This window comes from Netta rufina (genome assembly GCF_964035555.1).
Source record: "Netta rufina genome assembly, chromosome: 7".
Classification (NCBI taxonomy): Eukaryota; Metazoa; Chordata; class Aves; order Anseriformes; family Anatidae; genus Netta; species Netta rufina.
In genome coordinates, this window is record NC_140130.1 from 29951169 (window position 1) to 29969137 (window position 17969).

The following is a 17969-nucleotide window of genomic DNA, read 5'->3' on the forward strand; positions in this document are numbered from 1 at the left end:
TTTCCCAGAATGCCTGTTGGATGAAACCTGGGATTTTTGACTGAATATGCCTGCTTTATTAGGAAGGTGTTCACATTGGAAATGATCCCAGCTCATTTTAAAGCAGCATTTGCATTACCTGGAAATACTTCTCATGGTAACCTACCTTATCTCATCTATGCTAGATTGTTGTAAAGAACCATTACAGCCATTCTTATAAAATACATTCTAAACAACAGATACATAAATTCATTTTTTTTTTAATCCTTTAAATACTGATATTATAATGATATGATACAAAATGGTCATGATAAGAAAATTTAGACAATGATCTGACACTACACAGATGAGCAGTTTACTATTACAGAGTTCACTGGAGTGTTTGCCAAAATGAACACCTTTGTAATGAACAATAAGATGCATGATACGAACCCCAAATACTCATAAGCTAGAAAATATGCTTTAGGACTAACTTTTATTATTAAGAGCCAAAAAGTTAGTTGTTATTTTAACCTTCAAAAATTTATTAAAGAGATAGAAAGTATTGAGTAATGATGATGAGGGCAGACTTGGGTGACTTTTGTTGAAAGTAAGCTCAGCTGAGTGTTCTCTCTTCTCCTTTGGGACAGATAACTATCTCTTGTTTGTTAATTGTTGTTTGCATTTCCCTGAGTCCTGAGATGAGGATTTTGTTCTTAAAATGTCATTTATGGCTTGGAATATCATTTCTGGAAGTGCTATGAAAATGAAAGTGTTACTGATACTTTGACAAATGCATTTCCTGGTGGAAGTATATAAATGTAAGTGCTCTGACAGCAGCAATGAAGGAGGAAGGACATTTAAAGTATTCCCTCTTCATGTTTTAAGGAAATGAAAAAGAAACAAAGGTGTTTATAATCTTACAACAAGGAAAAACATTATGAAAGGAAATTAAAAGTAATTGTTGAACTGGAGCTTAATATGCTTTTGTCGTTTTCAAACTTACCTATGATGTGCTCTTCTGTAGCAAAATGTGCTTAACTAGTTATATCATAATCAGTTTCTATTTACTATTTATAGTTTTTTTAAGTAATTGCTGTTCTGTGCTGCACATGAGGCATGGAGGGAGTAGGCTTTTCAAACATTAGTTGGGTTCAGCAATGCAACAGATGTGTCATTTTCAAAGATTCTCAACACGTGGAAGAATATACCTCTTCTTAAAGTGCATTATGTCCTCTATTTTCTACTTTGTTCAGGGTCAAAAGCAAATAGGAACATTTGAGGTATGCAACCATGGTGATTCAAGCATTAGATTATATTGCTATAATCATTTTTCTTAAGTGTAATGAATTTTGGTACTCATGGACTGTTTTCACTGTATGTAACCATGCATAGTCTAGGCAGAAGCTATTATGCAAGTTTGTTGGCATACCTGTAGCTCTACTAATTCACTTCATTCCTGTCCTGCAGCACTACCTGCTGCTTCTTTCCTGGGCTTCCTGGGAGCAGATGCTGTGAACTGTGCCAAGTTATTTGAAATGATGTGGAAGTTTTGTGCAGCAGACATATGTTTGCTATGCAGTTGGTTTCCCTTCTGACCTAAGCTAGGTTAAAACAATGATACTTAGGTGGATGGAAGTAGTATGTTCAGTAATTATGTCTTTCCAAGTAATTTTAGATGCTTCTATTGCTTGCATATAATCATTTTCAAGCTCATTGGGATCATTCTAGGATAAAACTGACAGTGTGTCAAACATATTTATTTGAATGATATGTCAACGACACTGATTCTCAGTTCACAGTGTGAGACTGTGTTTCATTTCTTATATGTGTGTGTGTCTGAAATACAAAGAGAGAATGTCTGTATTGTTCTGCATTAGCGTTCCTGATTTTGAAGAAAATGTAATATTTTCCACAAATAACTAATCTACACTCTTCTGAAGTTATTGAAGTTATACCCATACACTTTTAACATTCTAGTTTGCTCAAAAGTGAATTTTGTTTTTTTCCAAGGTTTACGCTAACAAATATTTTCTGGACAATGTCTCACTGAATGTTAAAAATAATAATAATAATAATAAATCCAATGTAAAGGTTACTGTTTCTGCAGCATATGTTCTATACTTCACCTTTATCAGCAGCTGGAAGAAAACTTGAAACTACAGATGGTGGGCTTTGACCAAAGGCTGTGCAAGGGAAAAACTTCTCTAGGAGAGACCATATGTCCCAGTGGAGATCTGAGTGTTCTCTACATCCTGCACAAAATGCTCAGATCTTTACAGAAGACTTCTGTATTGTTTAGTTCTAAGTGCTAGTGCTATGAGGATACAAATCAGTACTGGGTTGATGAAATTAAAATATTTAAGATTAATATGTGATTCAAGATAGGTCTTATAGAGATTGGTCATGTAGATTCAGGTGAAATATTGATAAAATTGAATTTAATGCAAAAAAAGAAACAGTATTCATTCTAAGTCACATTTTTCAAAGATGGAACAATTTGTACAGTTAAACATCCTGAAAATCTGGAAAGTCGATAAATGTTTCCATTGTATGACATTAGGTGTGGTACAGAAGGCCTTATATATTCTGGTAGGTGTACTAGAAGAGGATACTGGTAATCTAACTATATTTATCCAGAGTAGGAACTAGTTTTAAATTAAATTTTGCTTGGATAAAAGCAGAAATTAGAACAAAATTATAAAATAAAACAATAAATGAAAAATATTAAGGAATGTTAACAGTGATAAAACTAAATTTCTCAGTCATGGCTAGAGAAATAGAACATAGTTTTCTCATTCTTCAATTGTCTCCTTGGTGGCACTGCACCTGAGCAATCAGACATGATGAAAACTCAGAGGTTCATGAAAATATGGATTCTTTATACAATCCATGTGTATAATAATATGCATGCATCTGTGTGTGTGTATAGCGGAAAAATAAACCACTTGTGGGAAGATATACAACACAAATGTCCTGCAGGTTTTATGATAGACTGGAAACTAAAGATCATCTGTTCTTGTTGTAATGTCTGACCCCATGCTTCAAATAGCTTTAACATTTCTTAATATCAAGAGAGATCTAATAATGACAGCAGCTGCAACCAGATCTCTAGAAAGAGCTAAATTATACATCTCAAAGAGTATTGAACAAAAGCTAGAGAAAAATATAGGAGGAACATGAAGATAATATATAAATTACTTAATGTGAAAATTACTTAATAGAAAAATGTGCCCATGGATTAGCAGCAGTGGCAAGACCAAGAATAACTCCTTGAAGGTCTTAATACAACATTGGTGATACATTGGGCAATAGAGAAAGAATAGCCTGGTAGTGTGATAAATTCTGCTAAAAGAACTGTGGTTATGTCATCATTATTATTAAAGACAGCTAAATCCCACACTTTGAGGTATCAAGGTGTTGTAGGAAAAAGTTTATAAAACTCTGTGATAAATGTTTTCAGCATTTTTGAAGGATAGTAAATACTCTAAAGGGAGAAATAAGAATTCTGGAGCACTTCAAAATAATACAGAATCAAGGGATGCAATTTACGAATTATTTACATGTTGATACATTACTTTCACATGGCAAAATGTCCCTAGCAGGTAGAAGTGGTAGAGCACCCAGTAAAGGTATTTGTCCATTAAGACGGTGAGTTGAATGGTCTCTGAATGAACGTTTCTCTCTTTCTATTAAACCACAAAGGACATCCAACTTCTATATGACTAAAAGAGATAAATCTAACTTAATACATGAAAAATAAAACCTTCAAATATAAATCAAGAACTAAATAAATTATAGTCATTATTAGAGCAATTTCAGAGGAAATTTTTGTTCCACTGGTTGTAGAATGTGCATCCTAAAAGACTGCATACAATATTCTATCGTTACAAATATAAATGTTGATAGCAAGTTTTCCTGTTCAGTAGGCCTCTCCAACAGTGCCATCTGAAAGTTACTCTCAGATATATGTGAATCAAAACAGAACTTTATATAATGTTGTCCACACTAACTGGCATTCAATCCTACTTAATCAGCAAGCTACAGTAGGATCACAGAATCAATAACTGCATGAAGTTCAACAAGGCCAAGTGCCGGGTCCTGCACCTGGGGCGCAATAACCACAAGCAGAGCTACAGGCTGGGAGAGGAATGGTTGGAGAGCTGCCAGGCAGAGAAGGACCTGGGAGTGATGGTGGATAGTCGGCTGAATATGAGCCAGCAGTGTGCTCAGGTGGCCAAGAAGGCCAACGGCATCCAGGCTTGTATCAGGAACAGTGTGACCAGCAGGGCTAGGGAGGTGATCGTCCCCCTGTACTCAGCTCTGGTGAGGCCGCACCTCGAGTACTGTGTTCAGTTTTGGGCCCCTCGCTACAAGAAGGACATCGAGGTGCTTGAGCGGGTCAGAGAAGGGCGACAAAGCTGGTGAGGGGCCTGGAGAACAAGTCCTACGAGGAGCGGCTGAGGGAGCTGGGCTTGTTCAGCCTGGAGAAGAGGAGGCTCAGGGGTGACCTTATCGCTCTTTTTAGGTACCTCAAGGGAGGCTGTAGCGAGGTGGGGGTTGGCCTGTTCTCCCACGTGCCTGGTGACAGGACGAGGGGGAATGAGCTTAAGTTGAGCCAGGGAAGTTTTAGGTTAGATGTTAGGAAGAACTTCTTCACTGAAAGGGTTGTGAGGCACTGGAACAGGCTGCCCAGGGAAGTGGTGGAGTCACCATCCCTGGAAGTCTTCAAAAGACGTTTAGATGTAGAGCTTAGGGATATGGTTTAGTGGAGGGCTGTTAGCGTTAGGTTGGAGGTTGGACTCGATGACCTTGAGGTCTCTTCCAACCTAGAAAAATTCTGTGATTCTGTGATTCTGTGATAAAATTACCATGCCATCTGCCTTCCCTGTACTCACCATCTTAATGAATAACGACTCATTAAGTGTTCTACAAGACAATTAGCTCTGGATGGGGGTTTCAGTAACAAGGCTTTCTTAATACTGTTTAAAATACAAAATTTAATACATATTATAAGAGGCGCATTATTTAAAATATGAAATAAATATTATATTTAATGACATTGCTCAGTTTCTCTGAAGCTTTGAAACAAAACTATAGGTTAGTGTTTTCTAAATGTTAAGGAGAAGAATACCCATTCCCATATGTGGAACTTATGTGTGCAGTCTTGAGTGTGTAGTGAAATGGCAGCTGTAGACAAGGGTGAGCAAGTCCCATGAATTTCTACTCGCTAAAACACACACCCTGCTAAATCCCTTTTTATTGCAAAATAACCCAATTTAAAGTCACATGTAACAAGGAGGAATAAAAAATTTCTTGTAGAAAAATGTTAACAGTGTTGATGGAAATATACCGTAAATAAGACAATGCAGAAGACAATGACTACAACAGAATGTCTTATATATCATTATGTTGAATCTTTTATGGCTTTTTCTCATGTTGAAGGCTATCTAAAGAGTATTTAAGGAAAAAAAAATGCAAGAACAAATAACAAAAAAGTTAATGTATAAATGGTATCCTACAGTGTAATGTATGGAGTAAATATTAAGGGTTTGTGTGTGCGTATCACGGGTCTAGAATTTTTTATATACTCAAAGGGAAAAGACAAGGAATACAGAAAACGTGTATGAATCTGATTCTGCATTATGAAGAATATCTGTGGGCCTACTGAAAACCTCCTGCCTCACCGCAGCAATAAGGCTGAAGAGAGGAGGGTGAATGTCAGAGCTTCATTTGCTTGCTTTAATCCTTTGTCTTCTGAGACATGCTTATTCTGATACAGTATTTCTCCTCTTTGCAGACGTTTTCTTATTCTCTGAAAAAGTTAAATTTTTATTGGGGAAAAAAAAAAAAAAGTCTTGAGGCTTGATCCTGCTTAGAGCAGGGGACCAGTTCATTAATCTTTGTCCTTTGTGTGGACTCTGTTCAGACTGGAAAACAACACTTAAGGGTTCAACAGATGTATGTATGCTGTGATGTCAGGTAGCTAGTAGACAGGGCAAGTAGTGTTGGCAAGGTGTCTCTTTTAGAACAGTGCTTATGCTGGTTATATATTTCATGCTATATAAAGAATGGCATTAACTTCTGGGGGTTTCACCCTGATGGATAGCTAAACTCCACCACAACTGCTTTCACTCCCTTTCCTCAGAGAGAAATAAGGATAATTTAGTTAAAGGGAAAAGTCACACGGAAGCAAAGAGAGAAAAAGTAATTATTAATTATTCTCTACTTCCCATCAATGAGTGGTGGTCGAGTATGTCTTGGGAAGTAGGGCCTCAATACACATAGTGGTTTGGGAGGACAGATGTCTTCATAATCCCTGGAGGTCTTTAAAAGACATTTAGATGTAGAACTTAGTGATATGGTTTAGTGGAGGACTTGTTTGTGTTAGGTCAGAGGTTGGACTCGATGATCTAGAGGTCTCTTCCAACCTAGAAATTCTGTGATTCTGTGTGTGATAATGAGAGACCTCCTTCTCCTTACCCAGCTTTTCTTCTTTTCTTTCTTTCTTTCTTTCTTTCTTTCTTTCTTTCTTTCTTTCTTTCTTTCTTTCTTTCTTTCTTTCTTTCTTTCTTTCTTTCTTTCTGTGTGTGGCATCATATGATGTGGAATATCCCTTGGTCATTTTAGGTCGGCTGCCCTGGTGATGTCCCCTCCCCACTTCTTGTCCACCCCCAGCCTACTGGCCTGTGGTGGGGGAACAGGTGGAGAGAGCCTTGGTGCTGTGCCTGCACTGCTCACCAATAGACAAAACATTGATGTGATACCAATGCTGCTCTAGCTACAAGTGCAGAGCACAGCACTGGAGGGGCTGCTGCAGGGAATGCTAATTCCAACCCATCCAGACCTAGCACATAACTACTGAGAGCAGTGTACTGGGTGGGGAAGGAGAAGGAGAGGGGGTGCTCTCATTATGAGAACATCCATCCTCCCAAAAAACTGCTACATGTATTGAGGCTCTGCTTCCTGGGACATGGCTGAACATCACTCATTGATGGGAAATAGAGGGTAATTTATTTTCTCTCCCTCTGTGCTTCTATGCAGCCTTTGCTTGTTTGTTTGTTTCCCCTCTTCCTTTTCCCTTTAATTAAATTATCCTTATCTCAACCCGTGAGTTGATTTTTTTTTTTCCTTTCCAGCATACGTTCTTCTTTCCTGCTTTTTATAAGGAGGGGGAGTGAGAGAGTGGTCGTGGTGGAATTCAGCTGTGCAGCAAGGTAAAACCACCACAAGTACTGCACACAGCATTTTGAAGGCAGATATGGACTAGTAACTACAGACAAAAGAGAAGTCTTCAATGCACAATGGTTAGAAGAGTTTAACCTAGAAAAGGAATGCAGGGCTCATATAAAAAGTTTTTTCTCTTTTTCTTCACCACTCCTGGGAAGAAAAAATACAAAAGTAGAAACCTGTCTCCAGAAAATACTTTACATCTGCATTATAGGAATGATGCCTTCAAGGTGTGAATCACAGTGTCAGTTTACATAGCTCAGCTTACAGAGGTGCATGCTTGTACTCATTTGAATGTCTTGATATGGAACAGGATTTTGTTAAAAACTTACCTTTACAGTCTAGTCTGGAGATTGAGTTTAGTCTCTCTCTCTCTCTCTCTAATGTAAGGCATGACTAAAACATTTAGTACAGAAATACATTTTGGAAATTGCATTGAAGGAGTCTCTCTCTTAGCTAACAATATGTTGCTAGTGAAATGCTCAAAAAACAGGAAAAGTTAAAATGTGTGAGAAAATCAAAATAGTCTTTGTAAAAGATGAATGACTACAACTAAAACTATAACTGACATACTAAGCAGTAACTCCAATTTATAGACAAATCAGTTTGTCAAATGGTATGATAGAATAAGTAAATTCTAGAGTTTTTTGTTAACTGGAGATCCTTGGCAAAACAGCTCTTTAAGACCTAGTGGAGACTGAAATAATCTATTTTGAAGACTATTTTACTGATGGAGTTGCTTTCTTTTAAATAGTAAGGCCTATTTTGGCATTACTTTTCTGCTTAATTTTGTTCTTCTGCACTTCATCAAATGAGGGAGCAGACTGTGTTTATAGTATTGACACTGTGAAAAGAACACAGTGGTAAGTGGCAGATGGTGCTGATGATTACTTAAAAAATATTTATGGCAATAGCAAAAACAAAATAGAATAGCAAAAACAAAATAGATAATAAGACCCAGTGGCCAACCACCCAGCTTCCCACCCCAGCCCCAAAGCAATTCCCACCCAAACCCAAAGCAATTATTTTTGCATAAAGTCTTCACCTAAAAAGCATTGAGGTTCTTAGCATAGTAAGCTTTGTAAGTGATGAAGAATGAAGTGGGTATTGATTTTGTCTAGTCTTATTTTTAATAATTTTAGGTGGATCTGTTATAAATTACTTTTTACATCATTCTAGCCATAGGACCTTGATTCCTTTTTATTTCTGTAAAATTTACTTGAAAAAAAAAAAAAAAAAAAGGATGTAAACAATTTAAAATGAAGAACATGCTGCATAATGTTAGCAATGTGTCTTCCACAAATCTTGGCAAATGTTACTTATTGCCAATAAAAGCTGCATGCTATATAGCTATGAAATGAGGAGGGGGGGAGAAGCAAGAGCGGGGAGAACAAACAGAGGAGGTTGAGATGATTGTTTTACAACTTTATCACTGGATTTCCTGGCCTAGAAGAACTCAATAAAATGAGACATTTTAATAAAAAACTGTTAAATACTACCATGAACACTTCTTTGACAACTAGCTATTCATTGTTGAAGCCAAAATGGTCACTGTCCTCCAGAGAAATACATTTTTTTTCCCCTCTTGGGGACTTTTGCACTTTTAATATCTGATGAAGTTCTGAACACTGAAATATAAATCCAGTCATGTACATCTCTTCAATTGTTCATGGTGATGGATGAGCCATTTTCAGGTTGCATCCAGATGGCAATTTGCCAGGTTCCCCTCCTCACTCATTACGAAGACTACAGAGACAATAGTGGATGCTCATGGTCTTAAACTTGTATCTGTCAAAGAATCATCATCCTTCAAGCATATCTGCCAGTTGACCATCAGCTGAAACACTCAGGACATCGAACATCTATAGGCCTAGAAGTCAGAAAGTACCCAGTAATACAGACCTTGCCTATTGCAGGGTCTATGTCACATAATCTCTTTTATTGGTTCTGCAAGGTTATTGTTTTCTCTTCTCACCATTCATATTGGAAGACCAGTCTATTGATCGCAACAGCAGTGTTACAGTACTTCTAATCTCCAACTTAAATGTATCTGGAGGTGATGATGGAAGAGATCCTTTATCTCAAATTCCTGTTTTCAACCTGACATCTATCACCCACAATATTTTCACACAGAAAACATATATCTTTTCCACCTTCATTTTTGCCAGGCTAAGGCAAATAAGTTCTACTTTAAACATGTTATTCAATCATCTGAACACCTTTATAGCACTGTCCCAGTTTCAGCTTTAGTTCAGTGTTTTGTTTTGTTTTGATTTTACTTTGCATTGCCAGGTTGTACTGAGAGTGCCATGTGAAGTCCCATCTGGCCTTACCCAATGGCACTTACATTTCCTTGCTGTATTCCATTATTCCGTTTAACATTTACTTTTTCTTTCCTTTTTTTTTTTTTTTAACAACTGTACCCTTTTCCAACTTGTCATTCTGTAGCCAACTTCTTACATCCCTGCCCTTCTTCTCTTTTTCAAACAATGAGCTTCTAGTGTATAAGTTTCTGCTTGTTCCAAAATACAAGTTTGAATATGCACAGTTGAATATGAGTGCATTTATATTGCTTGAATTCTTGAGGTCACGCATCTCTCTCTGTTTTATATTCTATTCCTTTCTGTATTGATGATACATACCAATGTTTTTCATGATTGAATTTCAGCAGCATGCTCCTACTTTTATGGCAAGATTTTTAATGGAAATATTAAACAAGACTGGTCAGAGGATTGATTCTTGTTGCAATGCTATACCTTCACCAGCCTCCTTCTTTGTAACTACTCTATTTTCTCTCCTTCATGCACTTGTCTGCTCTCCATAATCCCTGTACTATCTATCATTTTTGTGTCCATTGATAATATCCCACACTATAAAATACCTTTCAAAAATCTATATAGAATAATCTTTTGCATGTTCTTATCTAGAAAATCAGTTAACATATTGTAGAAAGCTATCAGGTTGTTCTGGCACAATCTTTGATGAAATGTTGTTGCATCTTGAACCCCCCCCCCCCCCCACTTTCATTTACCTGACTTTAATTATGCTTTTCTGCCAAGTATCATGTAGCTGAATCTGATCAGTAACGAACAGAATATTTTTTTCCTTTTTGAATCTAGACAATTTTTAGTATGAAATAAATAGCACTTACTTTTCTCAATTTAAATGCCCTGCATTTGTCATGACAGATTACTAAAAATCCCTGTTACCAGCATTTATTTTTTTTGCATTCTTACAGAACTAGTGTTCTGATTACTCTAATGTCAATGCATAAAGCTTGTGTTGTTTCAATTTCCATACCCTCATTCCATTATCACTGGTATTGTATCTTCTTCGATAAACATTATCTTACTCCTTGAAAACCATCAAATAATGCACTCAGTTCTGGGACAATGTCTAGAAAAAAAATTGATCTCTATCTCATTCTTGCTACGTAGTGATTCTTCCTTTTATTTTCCTCCCTCTCTTTTGTTTTATTTATACAGTGAAAACATTTAGGTATTTGTTTTAATAAACCATTTGTAAGGTTCAACTCAGCTTGATTTTTGGCAATTCTTATTTCACTTCTACATTTTTTTACCTCTAAAACACAGCCTCCTTTGTAGTTCGATCCTTTTTATCTGCTTTCATAGGGTTTCTGCATTCAGAAACTGTGCCTAGCCTCATTCCTTTAGAAGTTCATTGGCTTCTATGTAGCATAGTGGTAATGTATTCATTGGAAGTCATGGAAGAGTCAAGGGTTTTTCCTGATGAATGTATTGCAATTCAACCGGAACTATCTGCTTTTCTCTTGATGTAAAAAGGGGACAGATTTCTAGCAGTGATTTTTCCCTTGGAGAGTCTGGGTGAGATTAATGGAAATAGCCCATTCCCTTGTACTCCCTACATTGTCATATGGCAGCAGAAGCCTTAGGATCCTACAATGGGCTCCATGTGGAAAGGTGGAGAATATTTTGGCCCTTTTTTTCTTGCTGATCGAATTGCATTACCATGATCACTTCTTCTAAACAAACTGGTAGTTTACAGAGCTTGGTCCTATTTTCTTTTTTTAGGCTTTGAAATCCTATACTGGATGTGATCCTGTATTATCTGATATGTTTTTTCTTCTGGGTGCATGGTACCTCTTTTAAAGCCTATTTGTAAAATGAGCAGCATGCCTTATGACTGGGTGAGTGCTATACATAGTGTTAGCATAGGCTCAGTGGTGTCTAATGAGTCTGATCCCAAGTCCAAAAGGGAGAGAAATGGAAAACAGTTTAATCATTCATACTCATTAAAAACAGAAATGCTAATCTGCCTTTAGACACTGAATGGTCAGACAGATTGATTATTTTTATAATGTCTGTCCATCAAAGTACAAAGTGCAAAGTTCTTGCACACTGCATTTAGATAAAAGGTATACATTTTAGCATAATTTTCCAGTGAGATTCATGCCTGTTCAGTGATGTGGGTAGGCCACAGGATTGGCAGGATTTACATAGAGTGAAATTGATAGGATGTAAAGAAAAAAAAATAAAGTAATTCATACATAGGAAGAAGTTAGATCTTCAGTTTGACTGTCCTCTAGGCAGACTCTTAGGTACTCTGTAAGATTAAGCTTTACACAGCTGAAAAACATTGCAGGTTGTATGGTATTTGTCGTTTTTAGTAGAAATCCTAAAAGCAAACAAGCAACAAACAAAAATAACTTTAGCTAGTATGATTTTTTCACACAAACTTCTAGTAATCAGATTATGCTATTCATCAGTGTTTTTTTCTAACACAAGTGTTAGAACACTCTTGATATGAAGACCCACTGCTTCTTACATAGGAAATACACAGTAATGGGACCTGTCTTGTCTGCATTCAGCCCATATGAATGTGCGGTTTCCCTTTAACTGATGATCTTATTTGGCCGTGGTCCTACCAGAAAAACAAGCAGTTGATTTTAATTGTACTGTTAAATTTTGAGGATCCAACAGATGTCTAGTTGAGTTGCAAAATTAGGTAATGTGAAGAAATCCCTGTTTAAGTGACAGATTAGATGATAAGTGTCCTTCTTATTGGAAATTGGTGGCCTGCTTTTATATTATGTTATGTTCAGTCAACATACAGTAGGTGAAACAGATGGTTTACAGTTAAATTAGAACCATAAACCTTTCAAGGCTAAAGTTACATATGATTTAAATCTTTCAGCAGGGGTCCCATCACCTATTTCTCCTTCCTCTAACTTTGAATTCCTTAAAAAAAAAGCACCTTTTTATCAACAGAAGACAAATCTGTTCAAATCCACTACTAGAAATAGTTACATTGAGACCTGTCCTGATTCTTAGTCATACCATCATGGAAAGTTTCATTCATCACTGGGACAATGCAATTGCTTATAATCTATCTTCCCACATTTATTTTATCACTCTCTTGGGCTAAAATGCTTCTACTGCCTATTTCTGGTATAAAGCCATCCAAAATTATATAGAGACCAATCAGATATATCATTCTGTGGCATTTGATGGCATCCATCTGTTTATTTATGAAACCATTAAAGACTTATTGAGTTACTAGACTACAGAGAAAATAAATTGAGTTATCATCTATAGTTAAATTCAGTCCTTGCATCGGCTGTCTTTTCAGCCTGTATGGTGTTTTCTGAAATTATACTGGCTTGCAGACTCAGTCTTCAGGAATACATTTACTTCACAGCCTTTTTATGGCATTTCAAGTGAATTTCTAATGCATGAGCAATTTGTGGTTCAGGAAAATGTTGACAGAAGGATGTCAGGGTTTTCTGTTGTTAGCAGTTTAAAACCATGATAAGGACAGTCCTCTCTTAAAAGTAGCTCTTAAAAGTTTGGAGCTGCCCAGTTTCTAGAATCATTTGATTTCTTCAATCAATATTGTGCAACTATTGTAGGAAGCTAGGTTTAAAGCCTATGGTCACAAATAAATTAATATAACTATCATTAAGTAAAACACTTTTAAGATGAAGGATGGAAGAAGAACTACACTCTGTACTCTATATATTCAATTACTGTATTGTAAGTACAAAGGAAAAGGCATAGGGTTTAAAGCTCAAAACTTGCTGTTAAGAAAATTGAATGGAAAACTTGGGAAAATACATCTTAACAGGATACTTTCTGTCTTGTAATAAGAGTGAGTTTGTATGGCATCCTTTCTGGTTGTGAATTAACAGTTCCTTGACTATGAAATCACTAGAAATAACCTTCTGAAAGAGCTAGTTTGGATCTAGCAAATATGTTAACTCAAACCACCACAGAGAGCTGAAGGTTGGTGTTAAGGAGCTCACATCAGCTATGGAAGAGAAGTTGCCTGTTAGGACATCTTCTTTTACTGTGACATCTCAACTTCTCTTATTTGCACACCCTGGACAGTTCTGCTTCGTAATTCTTGAACTGAAGGCTAAAGGGAGTATAGTTCAGAGATGTCTGTGTGTCAACTCACATCCTGATAAACATAGTACATCCAGGCCAGTATTATCTGTATGAGACTAGGGCTGATCTCTGCATCTCTCTATATTATCCCTTTACTATCTAGGTATAGCACTGTGCCTAGATATACAGGTATTTAATCAGTGCATTCAAATGACTATGTCTTTGCAGAACATGAAGCAATGTCAACAATGTAAATATCACAAAATGCTGATTTTTGGAATAAGTCTGAGCCTAGCAATGCTCTCAGAACTCATATATTCTGGTGCACCATACCTGACAGCAGAGCTGCTCCAATATTTCTGTGGAGTGCACCACTATATATCCTGTAGCTCCTGCACTAAATGGGCTTCTCTGATATCAGGGCTATTCCTGTCTGCAGTTACCCTGGTTAAAAATAATAATAATAAATATATATATATATATCTAATGTGTTGTATGGTGATTTTTCAGATCTTCCTTATAAAATGGAGCAAAAACAAAGGTCTGTGGTAACACCAATTAGTAGGTAAATACAATGAAAAAAAGACAATGTTTAATAAATTGATTTTCCCCAAAAAATAAAAATAAAAATAAATGCAAGGATCAGTTAAACATATGAAAAATAAAAATAATAATGAATTTAGTGTTTATGTAAATATTATTGTGCTTGACACATAAATCACACACCAAAATGCATGTATAGTTCGTACTGGAGAAGATGATCTAGGAAGTGACTGAAAGATAATTAACATAGAAAAATGACAGATGAAATAATTTATCCAAAAGGGAGACACTTTCAACTAGTACCTGTACCCTGAACCACTTTTAAAATAATCTCTTTTTATAAACCTAATCTTTCTGAAATTTAGATCTCAAAAATGCTAATATTAAGTGAATTTTCCAAATTGCTAAACATGAAGCATGAATCTGAACAGTAGAAGAAAAAGACCAGTCTTGTCACTTTAAGTCTTTCATTTCAATAAAGTTGTCTTAAGCACTCAAAACATGTTAGGGTGTAAATGAAAGATTGCAAAGGAAATTACAATGGCAAACTATATTTAGGGTTGAGAGTGACTCAACGTGACACAATTATGGAGAGTTTAGAATGACAATGTATCTACTCTTTTCACCCATTCTGTGCTTAATTTCTGCTATTTTTATATATATTTATTACTTGTAATTTAGAATTCAATGATACATGGTCTTGAGTATCTTCTCTTGCGTCTGACTGTAAGTGGGAGTTATATGTTACCTTGATAAAGGTAAAATCCAGTAGAGCAGTGCGCTTTGATTCTGAATTGGAAAAATTGGTGATCAAAAGGTCACCTCCTTATACTTGCCCTCTGAGAGTGAAATACCAACATGATACCCATAACTGCAGTTCAAGGCTTAAAACTTGTCCCCGTTAGCATCATTCAGTTATCCACATGCATAGCTTCTTCAGGCTGCCTTTCCCTTTATTTCTTTCCCTTCCTGAGTATTTGCAGCTGTCTGCCTCTGTGTCTTACAGCTCAAGTTCAAATTCATACAACAGTGGGTTCAACAGAATTTGCTCTTCACCTACTGTCTAGAGATAAGCACGAAAGTTTTAAATGGCTGATTGTAGTTAATAACCTCCAAAAAGGGAGAAAAGACTTGTTGGGACTTGCATCTATTGGAGCTTGCATGCAAAGTAGGATCTAGTCCTTGCTATATTACTGTTTACCTATGTGTTTGTGGGTGGATGATGCTCCTCCATGCTTTTAAAATGGGAATGCTAAATTGTGAAGATGTTGTGGTAGGAGCAAATTAATTAATATCTGAGAAGTTCTCAGATTTATTGTTGTAAGTGTAATAGAAAAACTTATAAATAATCATTCATAGTATGTTTTAGCACTTAATGTCATCCATTAATTTTCAGATTCTTGCATTTCCTTCTTGCAAGAAGGAAAGTCTGAGTCAATGATGGAATTAAGAATGCTGCTTCAGTATTTCTTGATGAATTTTCAGATCAGTGTCTCAGTATAAAAGATATGCTTTTTTTGTTGTTATTGTTTTTTGTATGTTTATTTGTTTTTCTTCAGGGAAGTGCATATGAATCTATTATTCTTCCTGTAGATAAATGACTCTTGTCAAATATACTCATGCAGGAATCTTTGTCCACAATAGAGAAATACTGATTAGTTATCATCAGGGAAAATAGATATAGAATTTTAGATTGCATATTACAGTTGTGAGTACACAAAGAAGGTTTTTGTAGAGAAATTTTGATTACCTGAAAATGTATCAATGTATAAAAAGCTACACTACAAACTATTAGAGCATAACACATTACATTCAAGAAGAGACTGTATCTTTTCCTGGGGAAGCAGCAAAGGAAGATCAGCCATAAAGTGCAAATGATCTAAGTATAAATGGGAAATTCAGATGGAACTTTATTTACAATTTCTGGAGACTGAAATTATTAAATTCTGAATACCAACTATTGAAAAAAAAAAAAAATCCTTTGAATAACTTCTATCTGTATTTATATAAGGAGAAGATATTTTTTTCTTTTGTTTAGAAAACTGCAAACCAAGGATGGCAGCATAGAGTGAGCCACATCCTGAGTTTCACCAGAAGCTTGTTTTAGACAGAAGCTTCTTTTTAGAGTTATGTTTAGCTGTATGGGTTCTGGTAGATTGAAATTAAAATTTATCCTTTAATTATTTTTTTTTATGATTTAGTAGCAGTTTCTCAGAAAAAAAAAAAAAAATAGAACAGAGAAAGTTCTAATTTTTGTACATTAAAATCAGTTTTTCACCTAAGAAACATTATCAGCTACCCATCAACTTCAATTCAGAGCAGAATCTGAAGAATGGTGTGAAAATAACATCAATTTTTTTTCTGCTTTTGTAAAGAGCTTGATGATGATGCAAGATAATGCAAGATGAGTGTGACAAATACATCTTTCTACAAATGACCACCCTTTCTTCTTGCAGCTGCTGGAGCTTGAGGTCCCACTTCCCACCACAAAGACACACACAGTTCCACCTTGCTTTGTACCAGAGGAAATCTGGAATGCCATTACAGAACACTCCACAAACTCACATTATTTCCAGTAGGAGTGATGCCAAGCTCCTTTCAATGTTGATTACAGAATTGTAAAAAAAAAAAAAAAAAAAAAAAAAAAAAACTAAGGCTGGAAAGGACTTTTAGAGATGATCATTTAGTCCAATCTCCTCTCTTCAAGGCAGCATCAGCTGCATGTAAACAATTCTTGGCAGATGTTTGTCTAACCTGTACATAAAAACTTACAAAAATGGAATTTCTGCTTCTTGACTGTATATTTTTTTTTCATGTACATTGCTGTGCTGTTAGAAATTTGTTCCTAATAGTTAACCTAAATTTCCCCTGCTACATTTTAAGTCCATTGCTCCTTATCATGCCCAAAATGAGCATGGCGAAAAGATTATTTCCTTCCTTCCTCTTCTCTGCAGCCTTTTATATTTTTATGTTTCTCCTCAATCACTTTTCTCTGTATCAAAATAATCCCAGTTCCTCAAAGCTGGTCAAGGTCATGTTTTCTAGGCCTGATTGCTTCGTATTAGTCTTCTGTACTGTGCCTATGCAAAGACAGATGAAACAGGAGTGTAAAATACAGAGGACTGGTGGGGGAATAGAGTATTTTAAAAGGGAATCTTCATAAAATGATACTCAGCATTGAACAGCTGTTTTGCAAGGACATCAGCTTATCTTTCAGCCTCCTCTCCAGTGCACCCTTTTCACATACACAACTTCCATATTCTTTACACTTAGGGCTGATATAACTGAAATGATTTGATGAAAGATATGCCTGAACAAAGAGGTACACGATGTGTGGTGCTGTAATTCTGAATTTGGGCAATATGCAGGGTATATAGAGTAACAGGAAAATCAAAGCCGTGGTTGATTGAGATTGTCTGTTTCCCAAATCTCAATTTTACTAAGTGACTTGACGTTAAAAACAGAAAAGCATACTCCATGCTTCTTATTAGGTTTGGCTATTTTTAGGATTTCCTGCAGAGATTTTGGCCCCAGGCTTTAATTCCTTCTACCCACAAACATGCCCATCTCTTTCCATACACAGTGGAGTCAATGATTCATGTCTGGTGCAGTCAGCCAGCAGGGTTCAGTTATTTATTCCTGCAGGGTTATGGCACTTTGTAGCAAGGTGCAATGAAAACTGCATTGAATGGAGAGAAATTTGTCTTAGGAAGCAAGTATGACTTAGTTCTCAGCAAAAGAATTGCATGGAAATTTAAGATCTATGATCTATATTTTGTTTACAAGGATGTGTAATTCATTCACAAGGGAATTTGTAAAATTTTCAGGTAATTCTTAACTGTGGAACAAATATCGTCTCTTAACACTTAG

The 17969-nt window shown here is 36.1% G+C and overlaps 1 protein-coding gene across 1 annotated transcript in view; it reads left to right on the plus strand.

Moving 5' to 3' along the window:
* ATRNL1 (attractin like 1) overlaps positions 1–17969 on the plus strand; it is a gene marked incomplete at both ends in the record, with an annotated part of 490387 nt that overhangs the window by 437635 nt on the left and 34783 nt on the right. The gene's annotated exons all lie outside the window — the stretch shown is intronic.